We start from the raw sequence: 21739 nt of genomic DNA on the forward strand, positions 1-21739 counted from the left end.
TATGTGTGTGTGTGTGTGTCCATGTTTATGTGTGTGTCCATGTTTATGTGTGTGTCCATGTTCATGTGTGTGTCCATGTTCATGTGTGTATCCATGTTCATGTGTGTATCCATGTTTATGTGTGTGTCCATGTTTATGTGTGTGTCCATGTTTATGTGTGTGTCCATGTTCATGTGTGTGTCCATGTTTATGTGTGTGTCCATGTTCATGTGTGTGTCCATGTTCATGTGTGTATCCATGTTTATGTGTGTGTCCATGTTTATGTGTGTGTCCATGTTTATGTGTGTGTCCATGTTTATGTGTGTGTCCATGTTTATGTGTGCGTGTGTGTCCATGTTTATGTGTGTGTGTGTATCCATGTTTATGTGTGTGTGTGTATCCATGTTTATGTGTGTGTCCATGTTTATGTGTGTGTCCATGTTTATGTGTGTGTCCATGTTTATGTGTGTGTCCATGTTCATGTGTGTGTGTGTGTGTGTCCATGTTTATGTGTGTGTCCATGTTCATGTGTGTGTGTGTGTCCATGTTTATGTGTGTGTCCATGTTTATGTGTGTGTCCATGTTTATGTGTGTGTCCATGTTCATGTGTGTGTGTGTGTCCATGTTTATGTGTGTGTCCATGTTTATGTGTGTGTGTGTGTCCATGTTTATGTGTGTGTCCATGTTTATGTGTGTATCCATGTTTATGTGTGTATCCATGTTTATGTGTGTGTCCATGTTTATGTGTGTATCCATGTTCATGTGTGTATCCATGTTTATGTGTGTGTCCATGTTTATGTGTGTGTCCATGTTTATGTGTGTGTCCATGTTCATGTATCCATGTTTATATCCATGTTTATGTGTGTGTCCATGTTTATGTGTGTGTCCATGTTTATGTGTGTGTCCATGTTTATGTGTGTGTCCATGTTTATGTGTGTGTCCATGTTTATGTGTGTGTGTGTGTGTGTGTGTCCATGTTTATGTGTGTGTCCATGTTTATGTGTGTATCCATGTTTATGTGTGTGTCCATGTTTATGTGTGTGTGTGTGTGTCCATGTTTATGTGTGTGTCCATGTTTATGTGTGTGTCCATGTTTATGTGTGTGTCCATGTTGATGTGTGTGTCCATGTTCATGTGTGTGTCCATGTTCGTGTGTGTATCCATGTTTATGTGTGTGTGTCCATGTTTATGTGTGTGTCCATGTTTATGTGTGTGTCCATGTTTATGTGTGCGTGTGTGTCCATGTTTATGTGTGTGTGTGTATCCATGTTTATGTGTGTATCCATGTTTATGTGTGTGTCCATGTTTATGTGTGTGTCCATGTTTATGTGTGTGTCCATGTTTATGTGTGTGTCCATGTTCATGTGTGTGTGTGTGTCCATGTTTATGTGTGTGTGTGTATCCATGTTTATGTGTGTATCCATGTTTATGTGTGTGTCCATGTTTATGTGTGTGTCCATGTTTATGTGTGTGTCCATGTTTATGTGTGTGTCCATGTTCATGTGTGTGTGTGTGTCCATGTTTATGTGTGTGTGTGTGTCCATGTTTATGTGTGTGTGTGTGTCCATGTTTATGTGTGTGTCCATGTTTATGTGTGTATCCATGTTTATGTGTGTATCCATGTTTATGTGTGTGTCCATGTTTATGTGTGTGTGTGTGTGTCCATGTTTATGTGTGTGTCCATGTTTATGTGTGTGTGTGTGTGTGTGTGTGTGTGTCCATGTTTATGTGTGTGTCCATGTTTATGTGTGTATCCATGTTTATGTGTGTGTCCATGTTTATGTGTGTGTGTGTGTGTTCATGTTTATGTGTGTGTCCATGTTTATGTGTGTGTCCATGTTTATGTGTGTGACCATGTTTATGTGTGTGTCCATGTTTATGTGTGTGTCCATGTTTATGTGTGTGTCCATGTTGATGTGTGTGTCCATGTTCATGTGTGTATCCATGTTTATGTGTGTGTCCATGTTGATGTGTGTGTCCATGTTGATGTGTGTGTCCATGTTCATGTGTGTATCCATGTTTATGTGTGTATCCATGTTTATGTGTGTGTCCATGTTTATGTGTGTATCCATGTTTATGTGTGTCCATGTTTATGTGTGTGTCCATGTTCATGTGTGTGTCCATGTTCATGTGTGTATCCATGTTTATGTGTGTATCCATGTTTATGTGTGTGTCCATGTTTATGTGTGTGTCCATGTTTATGTGTGTGTCCATGTTTATGTGTGTGTCCATGTTTATGTGTGTATCCATGTTTATGTGTGTGTCCATGTTCATGTGTGTGTCCATGTTCATGTGTGTGTCCATGTTCATGTGTGTGTCCATGTTCATGTGTGTGTCCATGTTTATGTGTGTATCCATGTTTATGTGTGTGTCCATGTTCATGTGTGTGTCCATGTTCATGTGTGTGTCCATGTTCATGTGTGTGTCCATGTTCATGTGTGTGTCCATGTTTATGTGTGTGTCCATGTTCATGTGTGTATCCATGTTTATGTGTGTGTCCATGTTTATGTGTGTGTCCATGTTTATGTGTGTGTCCATGTTTATGTGTGTGTCCATGTTTATGTGTGTGTCCATGTTTATGTGTGTCCATCTTTATGTGTGTGTCCATGTTTATGTGTGTGTGTGTGTGTCCATGTTTATGTGTGTGTCCATGTTTATGTGTGTGTCCATGTTCATGTGTGTATCCATGTTTATGTGTGTGTCCATGTTTATGTGTGTGTCCATGTTTATGTGTGTGTCCATGTTTATGTGTGTGTCCATGTTTATGTGTGTGTGTGTGTGTCCATGTTTATGTGTGTGTCCATGTTTATGTGTGTGTCCATGTTCATGTGTGTGTCCATGTTCATGTGTGTATCCATGTTCATGTGTGTATCCATGTTTATGTGTGTGTCCATGTTTATGTGTGTGTCCATGTTTATGTGTGTGTCCATGTTCATGTGTGTGTCCATGTTTATGTGTGTGTCCATGTTCATGTGTGTGTCCATGTTCATGTGTGTATCCATGTTTATGTGTGTGTCCATGTTTATGTGTGTGTCCATGTTTATGTGTGTGTCCATGTTTATGTGTGTGTCCATGTTTATGTGTGCGTGTGTGTCCATGTTTATGTGTGTGTGTGTATCCATGTTTATGTGTGTGTGTGTATCCATGTTTATGTGTGTGTCCATGTTTATGTGTGTGTCCATGTTTATGTGTGTGTCCATGTTTATGTGTGTGTCCATGTTCATGTGTGTGTGTGTGTCCATGTTTATGTGTGTGTCCATGTTCATGTGTGTGTGTGTGTCCATGTTTATGTGTGTGTCCATGTTTATGTGTGTGTCCATGTTTATGTGTGTGTCCATGTTCATGTGTGTGTGTGTGTCCATGTTTATGTGTGTGTCCATGTTTATGTGTGTGTGTGTGTCCATGTTTATGTGTGTGTCCATGTTTATGTGTGTATCCATGTTTATGTGTGTATCCATGTTTATGTGTGTGTCCATGTTTATGTGTGTATCCATGTTCATGTGTGTATCCATGTTTATGTGTGTGTCCATGTTTATGTGTGTGTCCATGTTTATGTGTGTGTCCATGTTCATGTGTGTATCCATGTTTATGTGTGTGTCCATGTTTATGTGTGTGTCCATGTTTATGTGTGTGTCCATGTTTATGTGTGTGTCCATGTTTATGTGTGTGTCCATGTTTATGTGTGTGTCCATGTTTATGTGTGTGTGTGTGTGTGTGTGTCCATGTTTATGTGTGTGTCCATGTTTATGTGTGTATCCATGTTTATGTGTGTGTCCATGTTTATGTGTGTGTGTGTGTGTCCATGTTTATGTGTGTGTCCATGTTTATGTGTGTGTCCATGTTTATGTGTGTGTCCATGTTGATGTGTGTGTCCATGTTCATGTGTGTGTCCATGTTCGTGTGTGTATCCATGTTTATGTGTGTGTGTCCATGTTTATGTGTGTGTCCATGTTTATGTGTGTGTCCATGTTTATGTGTGCGTGTGTGTCCATGTTTATGTGTGTGTGTGTATCCATGTTTATGTGTGTATCCATGTTTATGTGTGTGTCCATGTTTATGTGTGTGTCCATGTTTATGTGTGTGTCCATGTTTATGTGTGTGTCCATGTTCATGTGTGTGTGTGTGTCCATGTTTATGTGTGTATCCATGTTTATGTGTGTATCCATGTTTATGTGTGTGTCCATGTTTATGTGTGTGTCCATGTTTATGTGTGTGTCCATGTTTATGTGTGTGTCCATGTTCATGTGTGTGTGTGTGTCCATGTTTATGTGTGTGTGTGTGTCCATGTTTATGTGTGTGTGTGTGTCCATGTTTATGTGTGTGTCTATGTTTATGTGTGTATCCATGTTTATGTGTGTATCCATGTTTATGTGTGTGTCCATGTTTATGTGTGTGTGTGTGTGTCCATGTTTATGTGTGTGTCCATGTTTATGTGTGTGTGTGTGTGTGTGTGTCCATGTTTATGTGTGTGTCCATGTTTATGTGTGTATCCATGTTTATGTGTGTGTCCATGTTTATGTGTGTGTCCATGTTTATGTGTGTGACCATGTTTATGTGTGTGTCCATGTTTATGTGTGTGTCCATGTTTATGTGTGTGTCCATGTTGATGTGTGTGTCCATGTTCATGTGTGTATCCATGTTTATGTGTGTGTCCATGTTGATGTGTGTGTCCATGTTGATGTGTGTGTCCATGTTCATGTGTGTATCCATGTTTATGTGTGTCCATGTTTATGTGTGTGTCCATGTTTATGTGTGTGTCCATGTTTATGTGTGTGTCCATGTTTATGTGTGTGTCCATGTTTATGTGTGTGTCCATGTTTATGTGTGTGTGTGTGTGTCCATGTTTATGTGTGTGTCCATGTTGATGTGTGTGTCCATGTTCATGTGTGTGTCCATGTTCATGTGTGTATCCATGTTCATGTGTGTATCCATGTTTATGTGTGTGTCCATGTTTATGTGTGTCCATGTTTATGTGTGTGTCCATGTTTATGTGTGTGTCCATGTTTATGTGTGTATCCATGTTTATGTGTGTGTCCATGTTTATGTGTGTCCATGTTCATGTGTGTATCCATGTTTATGTGTGTGTCCATGTTTATGTGTGTGTCCATGTTTATGTGTGTGTCCATGTTCATGTGTGTGTCCATGTTTATGTGTGTGTCCATGTTCATGTGTGTGTCCATGTTTATGTGTGTATCCATGTTCATGTGTGTATCCATGTTTATGTGTGTGTCCATGTTTATGTGTGTCCATGTTTATGTGTGTATCCATGTTTATGTGTGTGTCCATGTTTATGTGTGTGTCCATGTTTATGTGTGTGTCCATGTTTATGTGTGCGTGTGTGTCCATGTTTATGTGTGTGTGTATCCATGTTTATGTGTGTGTATCCATGTTTAGGTGTGTATCCATGTTTATGTGTGTGTCCATGTTTATGTGTGTGTCCATGTTTATGTGTGTGTCCATGTTCATGTGTGTGTGTGTGTCCATGTTTATGTGTGTGTGTGTGTCCATGTTTATGTGTGTGTGTGTGTCCATGTTATGTGTGTGTCCATGTTTATGTGTGTATCCATGTTTATGTGTGTGTCCATGTTTATGTGTGTGTCCATGTTCATGTGTGTGTCCATGTTTATGTGTGTGTCCATGTTCATGTGTGTATCCATGTTTATGTGTGTGTCCATGTTTATGTGTGTGTCCATGTTTATGTGTGTGTCCATGTTTATGTGTGCGTGTGTGTCCATGTTTATGTGTGTGTGTGTATCCATGTTTATGTGTGTGTGTGTATCCATGTTTAGGTGTGTATCCATGTTTATGTGTGTGTCCATGTTTATGTGTGTGTCCATGTTTATGTGTGTGTCCATGTTCAAATCAAATCAAATCAAATTTATTTATATAGCCCTTCGTACATCAGCTGATATCTCAAAGTGCTGTACAGAAACCCAGCCTAAAACCCCAAACAGCAAACAATGCAGGTGTAAAAGCACGGTGGCTAGGAAAAACTCCCTAGAAAGGCCAAAACCTAGGAAGAAACCTAGAGAGGAACCGGGCTATGTGGGGTGGCCAGTCCTCTTCTGGCTGTGCCGGGTAGAGATTATAACAGAACATGACCAAGATGTTCAAATGTTCATAAATGACCAGCATGGTCGAATAATAATAAGGCAGAACAGTTGAAACTGGAGCAGCAGCACAGTCAGGTGGACTGGGGACAGCAAGGAGCCTTCATGTCAGGTAGTCCTGGGGCACGGTCCTAGGGCTCAGGTCAGTTGAAACTGGAGCAGGAGCATGGCCAGGTGGACTGGGGACAGCAAGGAGTCCTCATGTCAGGTAGTCCTGGGACATGGTCCTAGGGCTCAGGTCCTCCGAGAGAGAGAAAGAAAGAGAGAAGGAGAGAATTAGAGAACGCACACTTAGATTCACACAGGACACCGAATAGGACAGGAGAAGTACTCCAGATATAACAAACTGACCCTAGCCCCCCGACACATAAACTACTGCAGCATAAATACTGGAGGCTGAGACAGGAGGGGTCAGGAGACACTGTGGCCCCATCAGAGGACACCCCCGGACAGGGCCAAACAGGAAGGATATAACCCCACCCACTTTGCCAAAGCACATCCCCCACACCACTAGAGGGATATCTTCAACCACCAACTTACCATCCTGAGACAAGGCCGAGTGTTCATGTGTGTGTGTGTGTCCATGTTTATGTGTGTGTGTGTGTCCATGTTTATGTGTGTGTGTGTGTCCATGTTTATGTGTGTGTCCATGTTTATGTGTGTATCCATGTTTATGTGTGTATCCATGTTTATGTGTGTATCCATGTTTATGTGTGTGTCCATGTTTATGTGTGTGTGTGTGTGTCCATGTTTATGTGTGTGTCCATGTTTATGTGTGTGTGTGTGTCCATGTTTATGTGTGTCCATGTTTATGTGTGTGTCCATGTTTATGTGTGTGTGTGTGTCCATGTTTATGTGTGTCCATGTTTATGTGTGTGTCCATGTTTATGTGTGTATCCATGTTTATGTGTGTGTCCATGTTTATGTGTGTGTGTGTGTGTGTCCATGTTTATGTGTGTGTGTGTGTCCATGTTTATGTGTGTGTGTGTGTCCATGTTTATGTGTGTGTGTGTATCCATGTTTATGTGTGTATCCATGTTTATGTGTGTGTCCATGTTTATGTGTGTGTGTGTGTGTCCATGTTTATGTGTGTGTCCATGTTTATGTGTGTATCCATGTTTATGTGTGTGTCCATGTTTATGTGTGTGCGTGTGTGTCCATGTTTATGTGTGTGTCCATGTTTATGTGTGTCCATGTTTATGTGTGTGCGTGTGTATCCATGTTTATGTGTGTATCCATGTTTATGTGTGTATCCATGTGTGTGTGTGTGTATCCATGTTTATGTGTGTGTCCATGTTTATGTGTGTGTCCATGTTTATGTGTGTATCCATGTTTATGTGTGTGTCCATGTTTATGTGTGTGTGTGTGTATCCATGTTTATGTGTGTATCCATGTTTATGTGTGTGTGTGTGTCCATGTTTATGTGTGTGTCCATGTTTATGTGTGTATCCATGTTTATGTGTGTGTCCATGTTTATGTGTGTGTCCATGTTTATGTGTGTGTCCATGTTTATGTGTGTGTGTGTATCCATGTTTATGTGTGTGTCCATGTTTATGTGTGTGTGTGTATCCATGTTTATGTGTGTGTCCATGTTTATGTGTGTGTCCATGTTTATGTGTGTGTCCATGTTCATGTGTGTGTCCATGTTTATGTGTGTGTGTGTATCCATGTTTATGTGTGTGTCCATGTTTATGTGTGTATCCATGTTTATGTGTGTGTGTGTGTCCATGTTTATGTGTGTGTCCATGTTTATGTGTGTGTGTGTATCCATGTTTATGTGTGTGTCCATGTTTATGTGTGTGTGTGTATCCATGTTTATGTGTGTGTCCATGTTTATGTGTGTGTCCATGTTTATGTGTGTGTCCATGGTTATGTGTGTGTGTGTGTCCATGTTTATGTGTGTATCCATGTTTATGTGTGTGTCCATGTTTATGTGTGTGTGTGTCCATGTTTATTTGTGTGTGTGTGTGTCCATGTTTATGTGTGTATCCATGTTTATGTGTGTATCCATGTTTATGTGTGTGTCCATGTTTATGTGTGTGTGTGTCCATGTTTATGTGTGTGTGTGTGTCCATGTTTATGTGTGTGTCCATGTTTATGTGTGTGTCCATGTTTATGTGTGTGTGTGTGTGTCCATGTTTATGTGTGTGTGTGTGTCCATGTTTATGTGTGTGTGTGTCCATGTTTATGTGTGTGTCCATGTTTATGTGTGTGTCCATGTTTATGTGTGTGTGTGTGTCCATGTTTGTGTATGTGTCCATGTTTATGTGTGTGTGTGTGTGTCCATGTTTATGTGTGTGTGTGTGTCCATGTTCATGTGTGTGTCCATGTTTATGTGTGTGTCCATGTTTATGTGTGTGTCCATGTTTATGTGTGTATCCATGTTTATGTGTGTATCCATGTTTATGTGTGTATCCATGTTTATGTGTGTCCATGTTTATGTGTGTGTCCATGTTTATGTGTGTGTCCATGTTTATGTGTGTGTCCATGTTTATGTGTGTATCCATGTTTATGTGTGTATCCATGTTTATGTGTGTCCATGTTTATGTGTGTATCCATGTTTATGTGTGTCCATGTTTATGTGTGTGTCCATGTTTATGTGTGTATCCATGTTTATGTGTGTCCATGTTCATGTGTGTGACCATGTTTATGTGTGTGTCCATGTTTATGTGTGTGTCCATGTTTATGTGTGTATCCATGTTTATGTGTGTCCATGTTTATGTGTGTGTCCATGTTCATGTGTGTATCCATGTTTATGTGTGTGTCCATGTTTATGTGTGTGTGTGTGTGTGTGTCCATGTTTATGTGTGTGTGTGTGTGTGTGTGTGTGTGTGTGTGTGTGTGTGTGTGTGTGTGTGTGTGTGTGTGTGTGTGTGTGTGTGTGTGTGTGTGTGTGTGTGTGTGTGTGTGTGTGTGTGTGTGTGTGTGTGTGTGTGTGTGTGTGTGTGCGCGCATTTATGTTTCTCCTTGCAACCTTAATCATTTATTGACTGGATTTGTATAGCAATGGTTTGACCACTACCTTCAGTGGAACCAGTCAGAGTACCCTGGAGTGAAAACTCTTCGCTTCACTACTGACCAGGTCTGGATACCTGATATACTACTGTACAACAGGTGTGTAGGACACACACACACACACACACACACACACACACACACACACACACACACACACACACACACACACACACACACACACTGGGGAGAACAAGTATTTGATACACTGCCGATTTTGCAGGTTTTCCAACTTACAAAGCATGTAGCAGTCTGTAATTTTTTATCATAGGTACACTTCAACTAGCAATAAAATGCTAATTAATTACTTAAAAATCATACAATGTGATTTTCTGGATTTTTGTTTTAGATTCCGTCTCTCACAGTTGAAGTGTACCTATGATAAAAATTACAGACGTCTACATGCTTTGTAAGTAGGACCTGCAAAATCAGCAGTGTTTCAAATACTGGTTCTCCTCACTGTATACCTTGCTGATCTTTCTTTTTTGTCCTTCTCAGTGCTCATGATAAATTTGATGCCACCTTTAAGAGCTATGTGCTGGTCAACTCCAGTGGATTCTGTGAGTACCTACCTCCAGGTAAGTCTATAGATCAACCTTTCTCTCTTTTATTCTTCCCTGACCTTCCCCTCTCTCATTCAGTTTAACATAGATATAGGGGGAGAGTGTTGAGACCTTCCCCTCTCTCATTCAGTAGGGGAGAGTTGAGACCTTCCCTCTCTCATTCAGTTTAACATAGATATAGGGAGAGTGGGGTAAGTTGAGACCTTCCCCTCTCTCATTCAGTTTAACATAGATATAGGGGAGAGTGGGGTAAGTTGAGACCTTCCCCTCTCTCATTCAGTTTAACATAGATATAGGGGAGAGTGGGGCAAGTTGAGACCTTCCCCTCTCTCATTCAGTTTAACATAAATATAGGGGAGAGTGGGGTAAGTTGAGACCTTCCCCTCTCATATTCAGTTTAACATAGATATAGGGGAGAGTGGGGCAAGTTGAGACCTTCCCCTCTCTCATTCAGTTTAACATAGATATAGGGGAGAGTGGGGTAAGTTGAGACCTTCCCCTCTCTCATTCAGTTTAACATAGATATAGGGGAGAGTGGGGTAAGTTGAGACCTTCCCCTCTCTCATTCAGTTTAACATAGATATAGGGGAGAGTGGGGTAAGTTGAGACCTTCCCCTCTCTCATTCAGTTTAACATAAGATATAGGGGAGAGTGGGGTAAGTTGAGACCTTCCTCTCTCATTCAGTTTAACATAAATATAGGGAGAGTGGGGTAAGTTGAGACCTTCCCCTCTCATTCATTCATAAATATGAGACCTTCCCCTCTCTCATTCAGTTTAACATAAATATAGGGAGAGTGGGGTAAGTTGAGACCTTCCCTCTCTCATTCAGTTTAACATAAATATAGGGAGAGACCTTCCCCTCTCATATTCAGTAACATAGATTGAGACCTGAGACCTTCCTCTCATTCAGTTTAACATAGATATAGGGGAGAGTGGGGTAAGTTGAGACCTTCCCCTCTCTCATTCAGTTTAACATAAATATAGGGGAGAGTGGGGCAAGTTGAGACCTTCCCCTCTCTCATTTTAGGGATATTCATAGTTTCACATAGACATACCAGTAAAGCACTTCTCTCTCAATGTCTGTTTCATCTTCTCCCTTCTCTCACTCCCTCTCTCCTACTCTCTCACCTTCCCCCTCACTGTCCCAGGTATTTTCAGCAGTGCGTGTAATGTGGACGTGCGTTGGTTTCCCTTTGACGTCCAGCACTGTGAGCTGAAGTTTGGCTCGTGGACGTTTGACGGCTGGCTGCTGGACCTCCAGATGCAGGAGGCTGACCTGTCAGGATACATGTCCAATGGAGAGTGGGACCTGCTGGGTGAGAGAGCTCTGTCTGCCCCCGACCCAGGTTGTCCCTCCTCCTTTACCCTGGGTGAGAGAGCTCTGTCTGCCCCCGACCCAGGTTGTCCCTCCTCCTTTACCCTGGGTGAGAGAGCTCTGTCTGCCCCCGACCCAGGTTGTCCCTCCTCCTTTACCCTGGGTGAGAGAGCTCTGTCTGCCCCCGACCCAGGTTGTCCCTCCTCCTTTACCCTGGGTGAGAGCTCTGTCTGCCCCCGACCCAGGTTGTCCCTCCTCCTTTACCCTGGGTGAGAGAGCTCTGTCTGCCCCCCGACCCAGGTTGTCCCTCCTCCTTTACCCTGGCTGAGAGAGCTCTGTCTGCCCCCGACCCAGGTTGTCCCTCCTCCTTTACCCTGGGTGAGAGAGCTCTGTCTGCCCCCGACCCAGGTTGTCCCTCTTCCTTTACCCTGGGTGAGAGAGCTCTGTCTGCCCCCGACCCAGGTTGTCCCTCCTCCTTTACCCTGGGTGAGAGAGCTCTGTCTGCCCCCGACCCAGGTTGTCCCTCCTCCTTTACCCTGGGTGAGAGAGCTCTGTCTGCCCCCGACCCAGGTTGTCCCTCCTCCTTTACCCTCCCTCTCTTCTTTTCCAGCCCTCTTGTATCTCTCTCTCCTCTCTCTTATTTTCTAATCTCTCACTCCCTCTTTCCTCCCCTCCCCCCTCTTGTAGGTGTACCAGGTGATCGTCATGAGATATTTTATGAGTGCTGTACAGAGCCCTACTCTGATGTGACCTTTGTTGTGACCCTACGACGGAGAACTCTGTTCTACGCTCTCAACCTCCTCGTCCCCTGTGTTCTCATCTCCTCCTTGACACTGCTGTTGTTCATACTGCCAGCCCGATCGGGGGAGAAGATCGGTCTGGGTGAGGAAAGGGGGAGGAGGATAAGAGGGGGAGATGGAGGACAGGGGGAGGGAGGGTAGCAGGGATGGAAACAGGAGAGATGTGGCGGTGAAAAGGGGAGTGCTGAGGCGCTCTCTCCCTCTCTTTCTCTACTCTCTCCTTTCCGCTCTTTTCTCCGTACCTGACCTCTCTCTTTTACTGTTTCTGTGTCAGTAATTCCGCAGTGTTCCAAGAAAAACTCTATTAAATGTTTGCAATCAGAAAGACAGACAGTAGAGGGGAGTGACAGAGATAGAGGGAGAGAAGGGGGCAGGGAGGTGAGGGACAGTGATAGAGGGAGAGAAGGGGGCATGGTGGTGAGGGACAGTGATAGAGGGAGAGAAGGGGGCAGGGAGGTGAGGGACAGTGATAGAGAGAGAGAAGGGGGCAGGGAGGTGAGGGACAGTGATAGAGGGAGAGAAGGGGGCAGGGAGGTGAGGGACAGTGATAGAGGGAGAGAAGGGGCGGGGATCTGAGGGACAGTGATAGAGGGAGAGAATGGGCAGGGAGGTGAGGGACAGTGATAGAGGGAGAGAAGGGGCGGGGATCTGACGGACAGTGATAGAGGGAGAGAAGGGGCGGGGATCTGAGGGACAGTGATGGAGGGAGAGAAGGGGGCAGGGAGGTGAGGTACAGTGATACAGGGAGAGAAGGGGGCAGGGAGGTGAGGTACAGTGATACAGGGAGAGAAGGGGGCAGGGAGGTGAGGTACAGTGATACAGGGAGAGAAGGGGGCATGGAGGCGAGGGACAGTGATAGAGGGAGAGAAGGGGGCAGGGAGGTGAGGGACAGTGATAGAGGGAGAGAAGGGGCGGGGATCTGAGGGACAGTGATAGAGGGAGAGAAGGGGGCAGGGAGGTGAGGGACAGTGATAGAGGGAGAGAATGGGCAGGGAGGTGAGGTACAGTGATAGAGGGAGAGAAGGGGGCAGGGAGGTGAGGGACAGTGATACAGGGAGAGAAGGGGGCAGGGAGGTGAGGGACAGTGATAGAGGGAGAGAAGGGGGCAAGGAGGTGAGGGACAGTGATAGAGGGAGAGAAGTGGGCAGGGAGGTGAGGTACAGTGATAGAGGGAGAGAAGGCGCAGGGAGGTGAGGGACAGTGATAGAGGGAGAGAAGGGGGCAGGGAGGTGAGGGACAGTGATAGAGGGAGAGAAGGGGGCAAGGAGGTGAGGGACAGTGATAGAGGGAGAGAAGGGGGCAGGGAGGTGAGGTACAGTGATAGAGGGAAAGAAGAGGGGTGGGGAGGTGAGGGACAGTGATAGAGGGAGAGAAGGGGGGGATCTGAGGGACAGTGATAGAGGGAGAGGGGGCAGGGAGGTGAGGGACAGTGATAGAGGGAGAGAAGGGGCAGGGAGGTGAGGACAGTGATAGAGGGAGAGAAGGGGGCAGGAGGTGAGGGACAGTGATAGAGGGAGAGAAGGGGGCAAGGAGGTGAGGGACAGTGATAGAGGGAGAGAAGGGGGCAGGAGGTGATACAGTGATAGAGGGAGAGAAGGCGCAGGAGGTGAGGGACAGTGATAGAGGGAGAGAAGGGGGCAGGGAGGTGAGGGACAGTGATAGAGGGAGAGAAGGGGGCAAGGAGGTGAGGGACAGTGATAGAGGGAGAGAAGGGGCAGAGAGGTGAGGTACAGTGATAGAGGGAAAGAAGAGGGGTGGGGAGGTGAGGGACAGTGATAGAGGGAGAGAAGGGGCGGGGATCTGAGGGACAGTGATAGAGGGAGAGGGGGCAGGGAGTGAGGACAGTGATAGAGGGAGAGAAGGGGCAGGGAGGTGAGGGACAGTGATAGAGGGAGAGAAGGGGGCAGGAGGTGAGGGACAGTGATAGAGGGAGAGAAGGGGCAGGGAGGTGAGGGACAGTGATAGAGGAGAGAAGGGCAGGGAGGTGAGGGACAGTGATAGAGGGAGAGAAGGGGGCAAGGAGGTGAGGGACAGTGATAGAGGGAGAGAAGGGGGCAGGGAGGTGAGGTACAGTGATAGAGGGAGAGAAGGGGGCAGGGAGGTGATGGACAGTGATAGAGGGAGAGAAGGGGGCAGGGAGGTGAGGGACAGTGATAGAGGGAGAGAAGGGGGCAAGGAGGTGAGGGACAGTGATAGAGGGAGAGAAGGGGCAGGGAGGTGAAGGACAGTGATAGAAGGAGAGATTGGGCGGGGAGCTGAGGGACAGTGATAGAGGGAGAGAAGGGGCGGGGATCTGAGGGACAGTGATAGAGGGAGAGAAGGGGCAGGGAGGTGAGGGACAGTGATAGAGGGAGAGAAGGGGCAGGGAGCTGAGGGACAGTGATAGAGGGAGAGAAGGGGCGGGGGATCTGAGGGACAGTGATAGAGGGAGAGAAGGGGCAGGGAGGTGAGGGACAGTGATAGAGGGAGAGAAGGGGGCAGGGAGGTGTGGGACAGTGATAGAGGGAGAGAAGGGGGCAGGGAGGTGAGGTACAGTGATATAGGGAAAGAAGATGTTTGGGGAGGTGAGGGACAGTGATAGAGGGAGAGAAGGGGGCAAGGAGGTGAGCGACAGTGATAGAGGGAGAGAAGGGGGCAGGGAGGTGAGGTACAGTGATAGAGGGAAAGAAGAGGGGTGGGGAGGTGAGGGACAGTGATAGAGGGAGAGAAGGGGCGGGGATCTGAGGGACAGTGATAGAGGGAGAGAAGGGGGCAAGGAGGTGAGGGACAGTGATAGAGGGAGAGAAGGGGGCAGGGAGGTGAGGGACAGTGATAGAGGGAGAGAAGGGGGCAGGGAGGTGAGGGACAGTGATAGAGGGAGAGAAGGGGGCAAGGAGGTGAGGGACAGTGATAGAGGGAGAGAAGGGGCAGGGAGGTGAGGTACAGTGATATATAGGGAAAGAAGAGGGGTGGGGAGGTGAGGGACAGTGATAGAGGGAGAGAAGGGGGCAGGGAGGTGAGGGACAGTGATAGAGGGAGAGAAGGGCGCAGGGAGGTGAAGGACAGTGATAGAAGGAGAGATTGGGCGGGGAGCTGAGGGACAGTGATAGAGGGAGAGAAGGGGCAGGGAGGTGAGGGACAGTGATAGAGGGAGAGAAGGGGCAGGGAGCTGAGGGACAGTGATAGAGGGAGAGAAGGGGCAGGGATCTGAGGGACAGTGATAGAGGGAGAGAAGGGGGCAAGGAGGTGAGGGACAGTGATAGAGGGAGAGAAGGGGGCAGGGAGGGAGGGACAGGGATAGAGGGAGAGAAGGGGGCAGGGAGGCGAGGGACAGTGATAGAGGGAGAGAAGGGGGCAAGGAGGTGAGGGACAGTGATAGAGGGAGAGAAGGGGCAGGGAGGTGAGGTACAGTGATATATAGGGAAAGAAGAGGGGTGGGGAGGTGAGGGACAGTGATAGAGGGAGAGAAGGGGGCAGGGAGGTGAGGGACAGTGATAGAGGGAGAGAAGGGCGCAGGGAGGTGAAGGACAGTGATAGAAGGAGAGATTGGGCGGGGAGCTGAGGGACAGTGATAGAGGGAGAGAAGGGGCAGGGAGGTGAGGGACAGTGATAGAGGGAGAGAAGGGGCAGGGAGCTGAGGGACAGTGATAGAGGGAGAGAAGGGGCAGGGAGGTGAGGGACAGTGATAGAGGGAGAGAAGGGGCAGGGAGCTGAGGGACAGTGATAGAGGGAGAGAAGGGGCGGGGATCTGAGGGACAGTGATAGAGGGAGAGAAGGGGCAGGGAGGTGAGGGACAGTGATAGAGGGAGAGAAGGGGCAGGGAGGTGAGGGACAGTGATAGAGGGAGAGAAGGGGGCAGGGAGGTGAGGGACAGTGATAGAGGGAGAGAAGGGGGCAGGGAGGTGAGGGACAGTGATAGAGGGAGAGAAGGGGCAGGGAGGTGAGGGACAGTGATAGAGGGAGAGAAGGGGGCAGGGAGGTGAGGGACAGTGATAGAGGGAGAGAAGGGGCAGGGAGGTGAGGGACAGTGATAGAGGGAGAGAAGGGGCGGGGATCTGAGGGACAGTGATAGAGGGAGAGAATGGGCAGGGAGGTGAGGGACAGTGATAGAGGGAGAGAAGGGGCGGGGATCTGACGGACAGTGATAGAGGGAGAGAAGGGGCGGGGATCTGAGGGACAGTGATGGAGGGAGAGAAGGGGGCAGGGAGGTGAGGTACAGTGATACAGGGAGAGAAGGGGGCAGGGAGGTGAGGTACAGTGATACAGGGAGAGAAGGGGGCAGGGAGGTGAGGTACAGTGATACAGGGAGAGAAGGGGGCATGGAGGCGAGGGACAGTGATAGAGGGAGAGAAGGGGCAGAGAGGTGAGGGACAGTGATAGAGGGAGAGAAGGGGCGGGGATCTGAGGGACAGTGATAGAGGGAGAGAAGGGGGCAGGGAGGTGAGGGACAGTGATAGAGGGAGAGAATGGGCAGGGAGGTGAGGTACAGTGATAGAGGGAGAGAAGGGGGCAGGGAGGTGAGGGACAGTGATACAGGGAGAGAAGGGGGCAGGGAGGTGAGGGACAGTGATAGAGGGAGAGAAGGGGCAGGGAGGTGAGGGACAGTGATAGAGGGAGAGAAGGGGCAGGGAGCTGAGGGACAGTGATAGAGGGAGAGAAGGGGCGGGGATCTGAGGGACAGTGATAGAGGGAGAGAAGGGGCAGGGAGGTGAGGGAGAGTGATAGAGGGAGAGAAGGGGCAGGGAGGTGAGGGACAGTGATAGAGGGAGAGAAGGGGCAGGGAGGTGAGGGACAGTGATAGAGGGAGAGAAGGGGCAGGGAGGTGAGGGACAGTGATAGAGGGAGAGAAGGGGCAGGGAGGTGAGGGACAGTGATAGAGGGAGAGAGAAGGGGGCAGGGAGGTGAGGGACAGTGATAGAGGGAGAGAAGGGGGCAGGGAGGTGAGGGACAGTGATAGAGGGAGAGAAGGGGCGGGGATCTGAGGGACAGTGATAGAGGGAGAGAATGGGCAGGGAGGTGAGGGACAGTGATAGAGGGAGAGAAGGGGCGGGATCTGACGGACAGTGATAGAGGGAGAGAAGGGGCGGGGATCTGAGGGACAGTGATGGAGGGAGAGAAGGGGGCAGGGAGGTGAGGTACAGTGATACAGGGAGAGAAGGGGGCAGGGAGGTGAGGTACAGTGATACAGGGAGAGAAGGGGCAGGAGGTGAGGTACAGTGATACAGGGAGAGAAGGGGGCATGGAGGCGAGGGACAGTGATAGAGGGAGAGAAGGGGCAGGAGGTGAGGGACAGTGATAGAGGGAGAGAAGGGGCGGGATCTGAGGGACAGTGATAGAGGGAGAGAAGGGGCAGGGAGGTGAGGGACAGTGATAGAGGGAGAGAATGGGCAGGAGGTGAGGCACAGTGATAGAGGGAGAGAAGGGGCAGGAGGTGAGGGACAGTGATACAGGGAGAAGGGGGCAGGGAGGTGAGGGACAGTGATAGAGGGAGAGGGGCAGGAGGTGAGGGACAGTGATAGAGGGAGAGAAGGGGCAGGGAGCTGAGGACAGTGATAGAGGGAGAAGGGGATCTGAGGGACATGATAGAGGGAGAGAGGGCAGGGAGGTGAGGACAGTGATAGAGGGAGAGAAGGGGCAGGAGGTGAGGGACAGTGATAGAGGGAGAAGGGGGCAGGGAGGTGAGGGACAGTGATAGAGGGAGAGAAGGGGGCAGGAGGTGAGGACAGTGATAGAGGGAGAGAAGGGCAGGGAGGTGAGGGACAGTGGATAGAGGAGAGAAGGGGCAGGGTGAGGGACAATGATAGAGGGAGAGAAGGGGGCAGGAGGTGAGGGACAGTGATAGAGGGAGAGAAGGGGCAGGGATCTGAGGGACAGTGATAGAGGGAGAGAATGGGCAGGGAGGTGAGGGACAGTGATAGAGGAGAGAAGGGGCGGGGATCTGACGGACAGTGATAGAGGGAGAGAAGGGGGGGATCTGAGGGACAGTGATGGAGGGAGAGAAGGGGGCAGGAGGTGAGGTACAGTGATACAGGGAGAGAAGGGGGCAGGGAGGTGAGGCACAGTGATACAGGGAGAGAAGGGGGCAGGGAGGTGAGGTACAGTGATACAGGGAGAAGGGGGCATGGAGGCGAGGACAGTGATAGAGGGAGAGAAGGGGCAGGAGGTGAGGGACAGTGATAGAGGGAGAGAAGGGCGGGGGATCTGAGGGACATGATAGAGGGAGGAGAAGGGGCAGGGAGGTGAGGGACAGTGATAGAGGGAGAGAATGGGCAGGGAGGTGAGGCACAGTGATAGAGGAGAGAAGGGGGCAGGAGGTGGGACAGTGATACAGGGAGAGAAGGGGGCAGGAGGTGAGGGACAGTGATAGAGGGAGAGAAGGGGCGGGATCTGACGGACAGTGATAGAGGGAGAGAAGGGGGCAGGGAGGTGAGAGACAGTGATAGAGGGAGAGAAGGGGCAGGAGGTGAGGGACAGTGATAGAGGGAGAGAAGGGGCGGGGATCTGAGGGACACTGATAGAGGGAGAGAATGGGCAGGGAGGTGAGGTACAGTGATAGAGGGAGAGAAGGGGGCAGGAGGTGAGGACAGTGATAGAGGGAGAGAAGGGGCGGGCATCTGAGGGACAGTGATAGAGGAGAGAAGGGGGCAGGGAGGTGAGGACAGTGATAGAGGGAGAGAAGGGGGCAGGGATCTGAGGGACAGTGATAGAGGAGAGAAGGGACAGGAGGTGAGGTACAGTGATACAGGGAGAGAAGGGGGCAGGGAGGTGAGGGACACTGATAGAGGGAGAGAAGGGGCAGGGATCTGACGGACAGTGATAGAGGAGAGAAGGGGACAGGGAGGTGAGGGACAGTGATAGAGGGAGAGAAGGGGCAGGGAGGTGAGGGACAGTGATAGAGGGAGAGAAGGGGCAGGGAGGTGAGGGACAGTGATAGAGGGAGAGAAGGGGGCAGGATCTGACGGACAGTGATAGAGGGAGAGAAGGGGACAGGGAGGTGAGGGACAGTGATAGAGGAGAGAAGGGGGCAGGGAGGTGAGGGACAGTGATAGAGGAGAGAAGGGGGCAAGGAGGTGAGGGACAGTGATAGAGGGAGAGAAGAGGGGGCAGGGAGGTGAGGTACAGTGATAGAGGAGAGAAGGCAGGGCAGGGACAGTGATGAGGGAAGAAGAGACAGGGAGGTGAGGACATGAGGAGGGAGAGAAGGGGCACAGGAGGTGAGGACATGATAGAGAGAAAGACAGGTACAGTGACAGAGGGAGAGAAGAGGGGATAGGGTGAGGACAGTGATAGAGGGAGAGGCGGGCATCTGAGGGACAGTGATAGAGGGAGAGAAGGGGGCAGGGAGGTGAGGGACAGTGATAGAGGGAGAGAAGGGGGCAGGGGGTGAGGGACAGTGATAGAGGGAGAGAAGGGGCAGGAGGTGAGGGACAGTGATAGAGGGAGAGAAGGGGCAGGGAGGTGAGGACAGTGATAGAGGAGAGAAGGGGGCAGGAGGTGAGGGACAGTGTAGAGGGAGAGCGGGAGCTGAGGGACAGTGATAGAGGAGAGAAGGGCGAGGGATCTGAGGACAGTGATAGAGGGAGAGAAGGGGCAAGGAGGTGAGGGACAGTGATAGAGGAGAGAAGGGGCAGGAGGTGAGGTGAATGACAGTGATAGTGAGGACAAGGAGAGAAGAAAAGGGGCAGGGAGGTACAGTGTGAGGAGGACAGAGGAGGTAGAGAGGAGAGAAGGGGCAGGGAGGTGAGGACAGTGATAGAGGAGAAGGGAGCAAGGAGGTGAGGACATGATAGAGGGAGAAGGGGCAGGGAGGTGAGTGGGACAGGGATAGTGAGGAGGTGAGGACAGTGATAGAGGAGAGAAGGGGCGGGCATCTGAGGGACAGTGATAGAGGAGAGAAGGGGCAGGGAGGTGAGGACAGTGATAGAGGGAGAGAAGGGGGCAGGGGAAGTGAGGGACAGTGATAGAGGAGAGAAGGGGGCAAGGAGGTGAGGACAGTGATAGAGGGAGAGGAAGGACGCAGGGAAGAAGGAGGTGAGGTGAAGGACAGTGATAGAGGGAGAGACGGGAGCTGGGACAGGGGAGGGGATCTGAGGGACAGTGATAGAGGGAAAGCAGGGAGGGGGGACAGGGAGGTGAGGGACAGGATAGAGGGAGAGAAGGGGGCAGGAGGTGAGGGACAGTGATAGAGGGGAAGAGAAGAGGACAGGGGGGGAAGGGACAAGGTGAGGCACAGTGATAGGAAAGAAGAGGGGTGAGAAGGTGAGGGACAGTGATAGAGGGAAGAAGGGGCAAGGAGGTGAGGGACAGTGATAGAGGGGAGAGAAGGGGCAGGGAGGTGAGGGACAGTGATAGAGGAGAAGGGGGTGGGGAGGTGAGGACAGTGATAGAGGGAGAGAAGGGGGCAGGGATCTGAGGGACAGTGATAGAGGAGAAGAAGGGGGCAAGAGGTGAGGACAGTGATAGAGGGAGAGAAAGGGGCAGGGAGGTGAGGACAGTGATAGAGGGAGAGAAGGGGGCAGGAGGTGAGGGACAGTGATAGAGGGAGAGAAGGGGCAAGGAGGTGAGGGACAGTGATAGAGGGAGAAGGCAGGAGGTGTTTACAGGAAAGAAGGGGTGGGGGAGGTGAGGACAGTGATAGAGGGAGAGAAAGAACAGGGGTGAGGACAGGATAGGGGAGAGAAGGCACAGGGAGGTGAAGGACAATGATAGAAGGAGAATTGGGCGGGGAGCTGAGGGATGAAGAGGAAGAGGTGGGATCTGAGGGACAGTGATAGAGGGAGAGAAGGGGGAGGTGAGGACAGTGATAGAGGAGAGAAGGGCAGGGAGCTGAGGGACAGTGATAGAGGGAGAGAAGGGAGGGATCTGAGGACAGTGATAGAGGGAGAGAAGGGGCAGGAGGTGAGGGACAGTGATAGAGGGAGAGAAGGGGCAGGGAGGTGAGGACAGTGATAGAGGAGAGAAGAGACAGGAGTGAGGACAGAGAGGAGAGAAGAGGTGGGGAGGTGAGGACAGTGATAGAGGAGAGAAGGGGCAGGAGGTGAGGACAGTGATAGAGGAGAGAAGGGAGCAGGAGGTGAGGGACAGTGATAGAGGGAGAAGCAGGAGGTGAGGACAGTGATAGAGAAGAAAAAGAAGATGCCCAGGGGGAGGTGAGGGACAGTGATAGAGGGAGAGAAGGGGGCATGGAGGTGAGGTACAGTGAGGGACGAGGGGAGTGAGGATGTCGAGAGGAGAGAAGGGAGCAGGAGGAGGACAGTGATAGAGGAGGACAGGGAAGGACAGTGATTATAGGAAAGAAGATGTTTGGGTGAGGACAGTGATAGAGGAAGAGGGAGAACAAGGAGGTGCAAAGTGACAGGACAGAGGAGAGAACAGTGAGGTTATCGAGGAAAGAAGAGGGGTGAGGGGATAGAGGGGAGAAAGGGGCGGGATCTGAGGACAGTGATAGAGGGAGAGAAGGGGGCAGGAGGTGAGGACAGTGATAGAGGGAGAGAAGGGGCAGGGAGGTGAGGACAGTGATAGAGGGAGAGAAGGCAGGAGGTGAGGGACAGTGATAGAGGAGAGATTGAACAAGGATCTGAGGGACAGTGATAGAGGGAGAGAAGGGGCAGGAGGTGAGGACAGTGATAGAGGAAAGACAGGGGCAGGAGTGAGGGACAGTGATAGAGGAGAGAAGGGGCAGGAGGTGAGGGACAGTGATAGAGGGAGAGAAGGGGCAGGGAGGTGAAGGACAGTGATAGAGGGAGAGATTGGGCGGGGATCTGAGGGACAGTGATAGAGGAGAGAAGGCAGGAGGTGAGGGACAGTGATAGAGGGGAGAAGAAGGGGGCAGGAGAAGGGAAGGGGCAGGGAGGTGAGGACAGTGATAGAGGGAGAGAAGGGGCAGGGGAGGACAGTGAGGGACAGTGATAGACAGGGAGAAGGAAGAGGCAGGGAGGTGAGGGACAGTGATAGAGGGAGAGAAGGGGCAGGGAGGT

The 21739-nt window shown here is 49.8% G+C and overlaps 1 pseudogene; it reads left to right on the forward strand.

Annotated features, from left to right (window-relative positions):
- The window catches only part of LOC127928104 (neuronal acetylcholine receptor subunit alpha-7-like), a 42396-nt pseudogene that overhangs the window by 5351 nt on the left and 15306 nt on the right, over positions 1–21739 (forward strand).

Source organism: Oncorhynchus keta, unplaced genomic scaffold (assembly GCF_023373465.1).
Source record: "Oncorhynchus keta strain PuntledgeMale-10-30-2019 unplaced genomic scaffold, Oket_V2 Un_scaffold_2149_pilon_pilon, whole genome shotgun sequence".
Taxonomy (NCBI): Eukaryota; Metazoa; Chordata; class Actinopteri; order Salmoniformes; family Salmonidae; genus Oncorhynchus; species Oncorhynchus keta.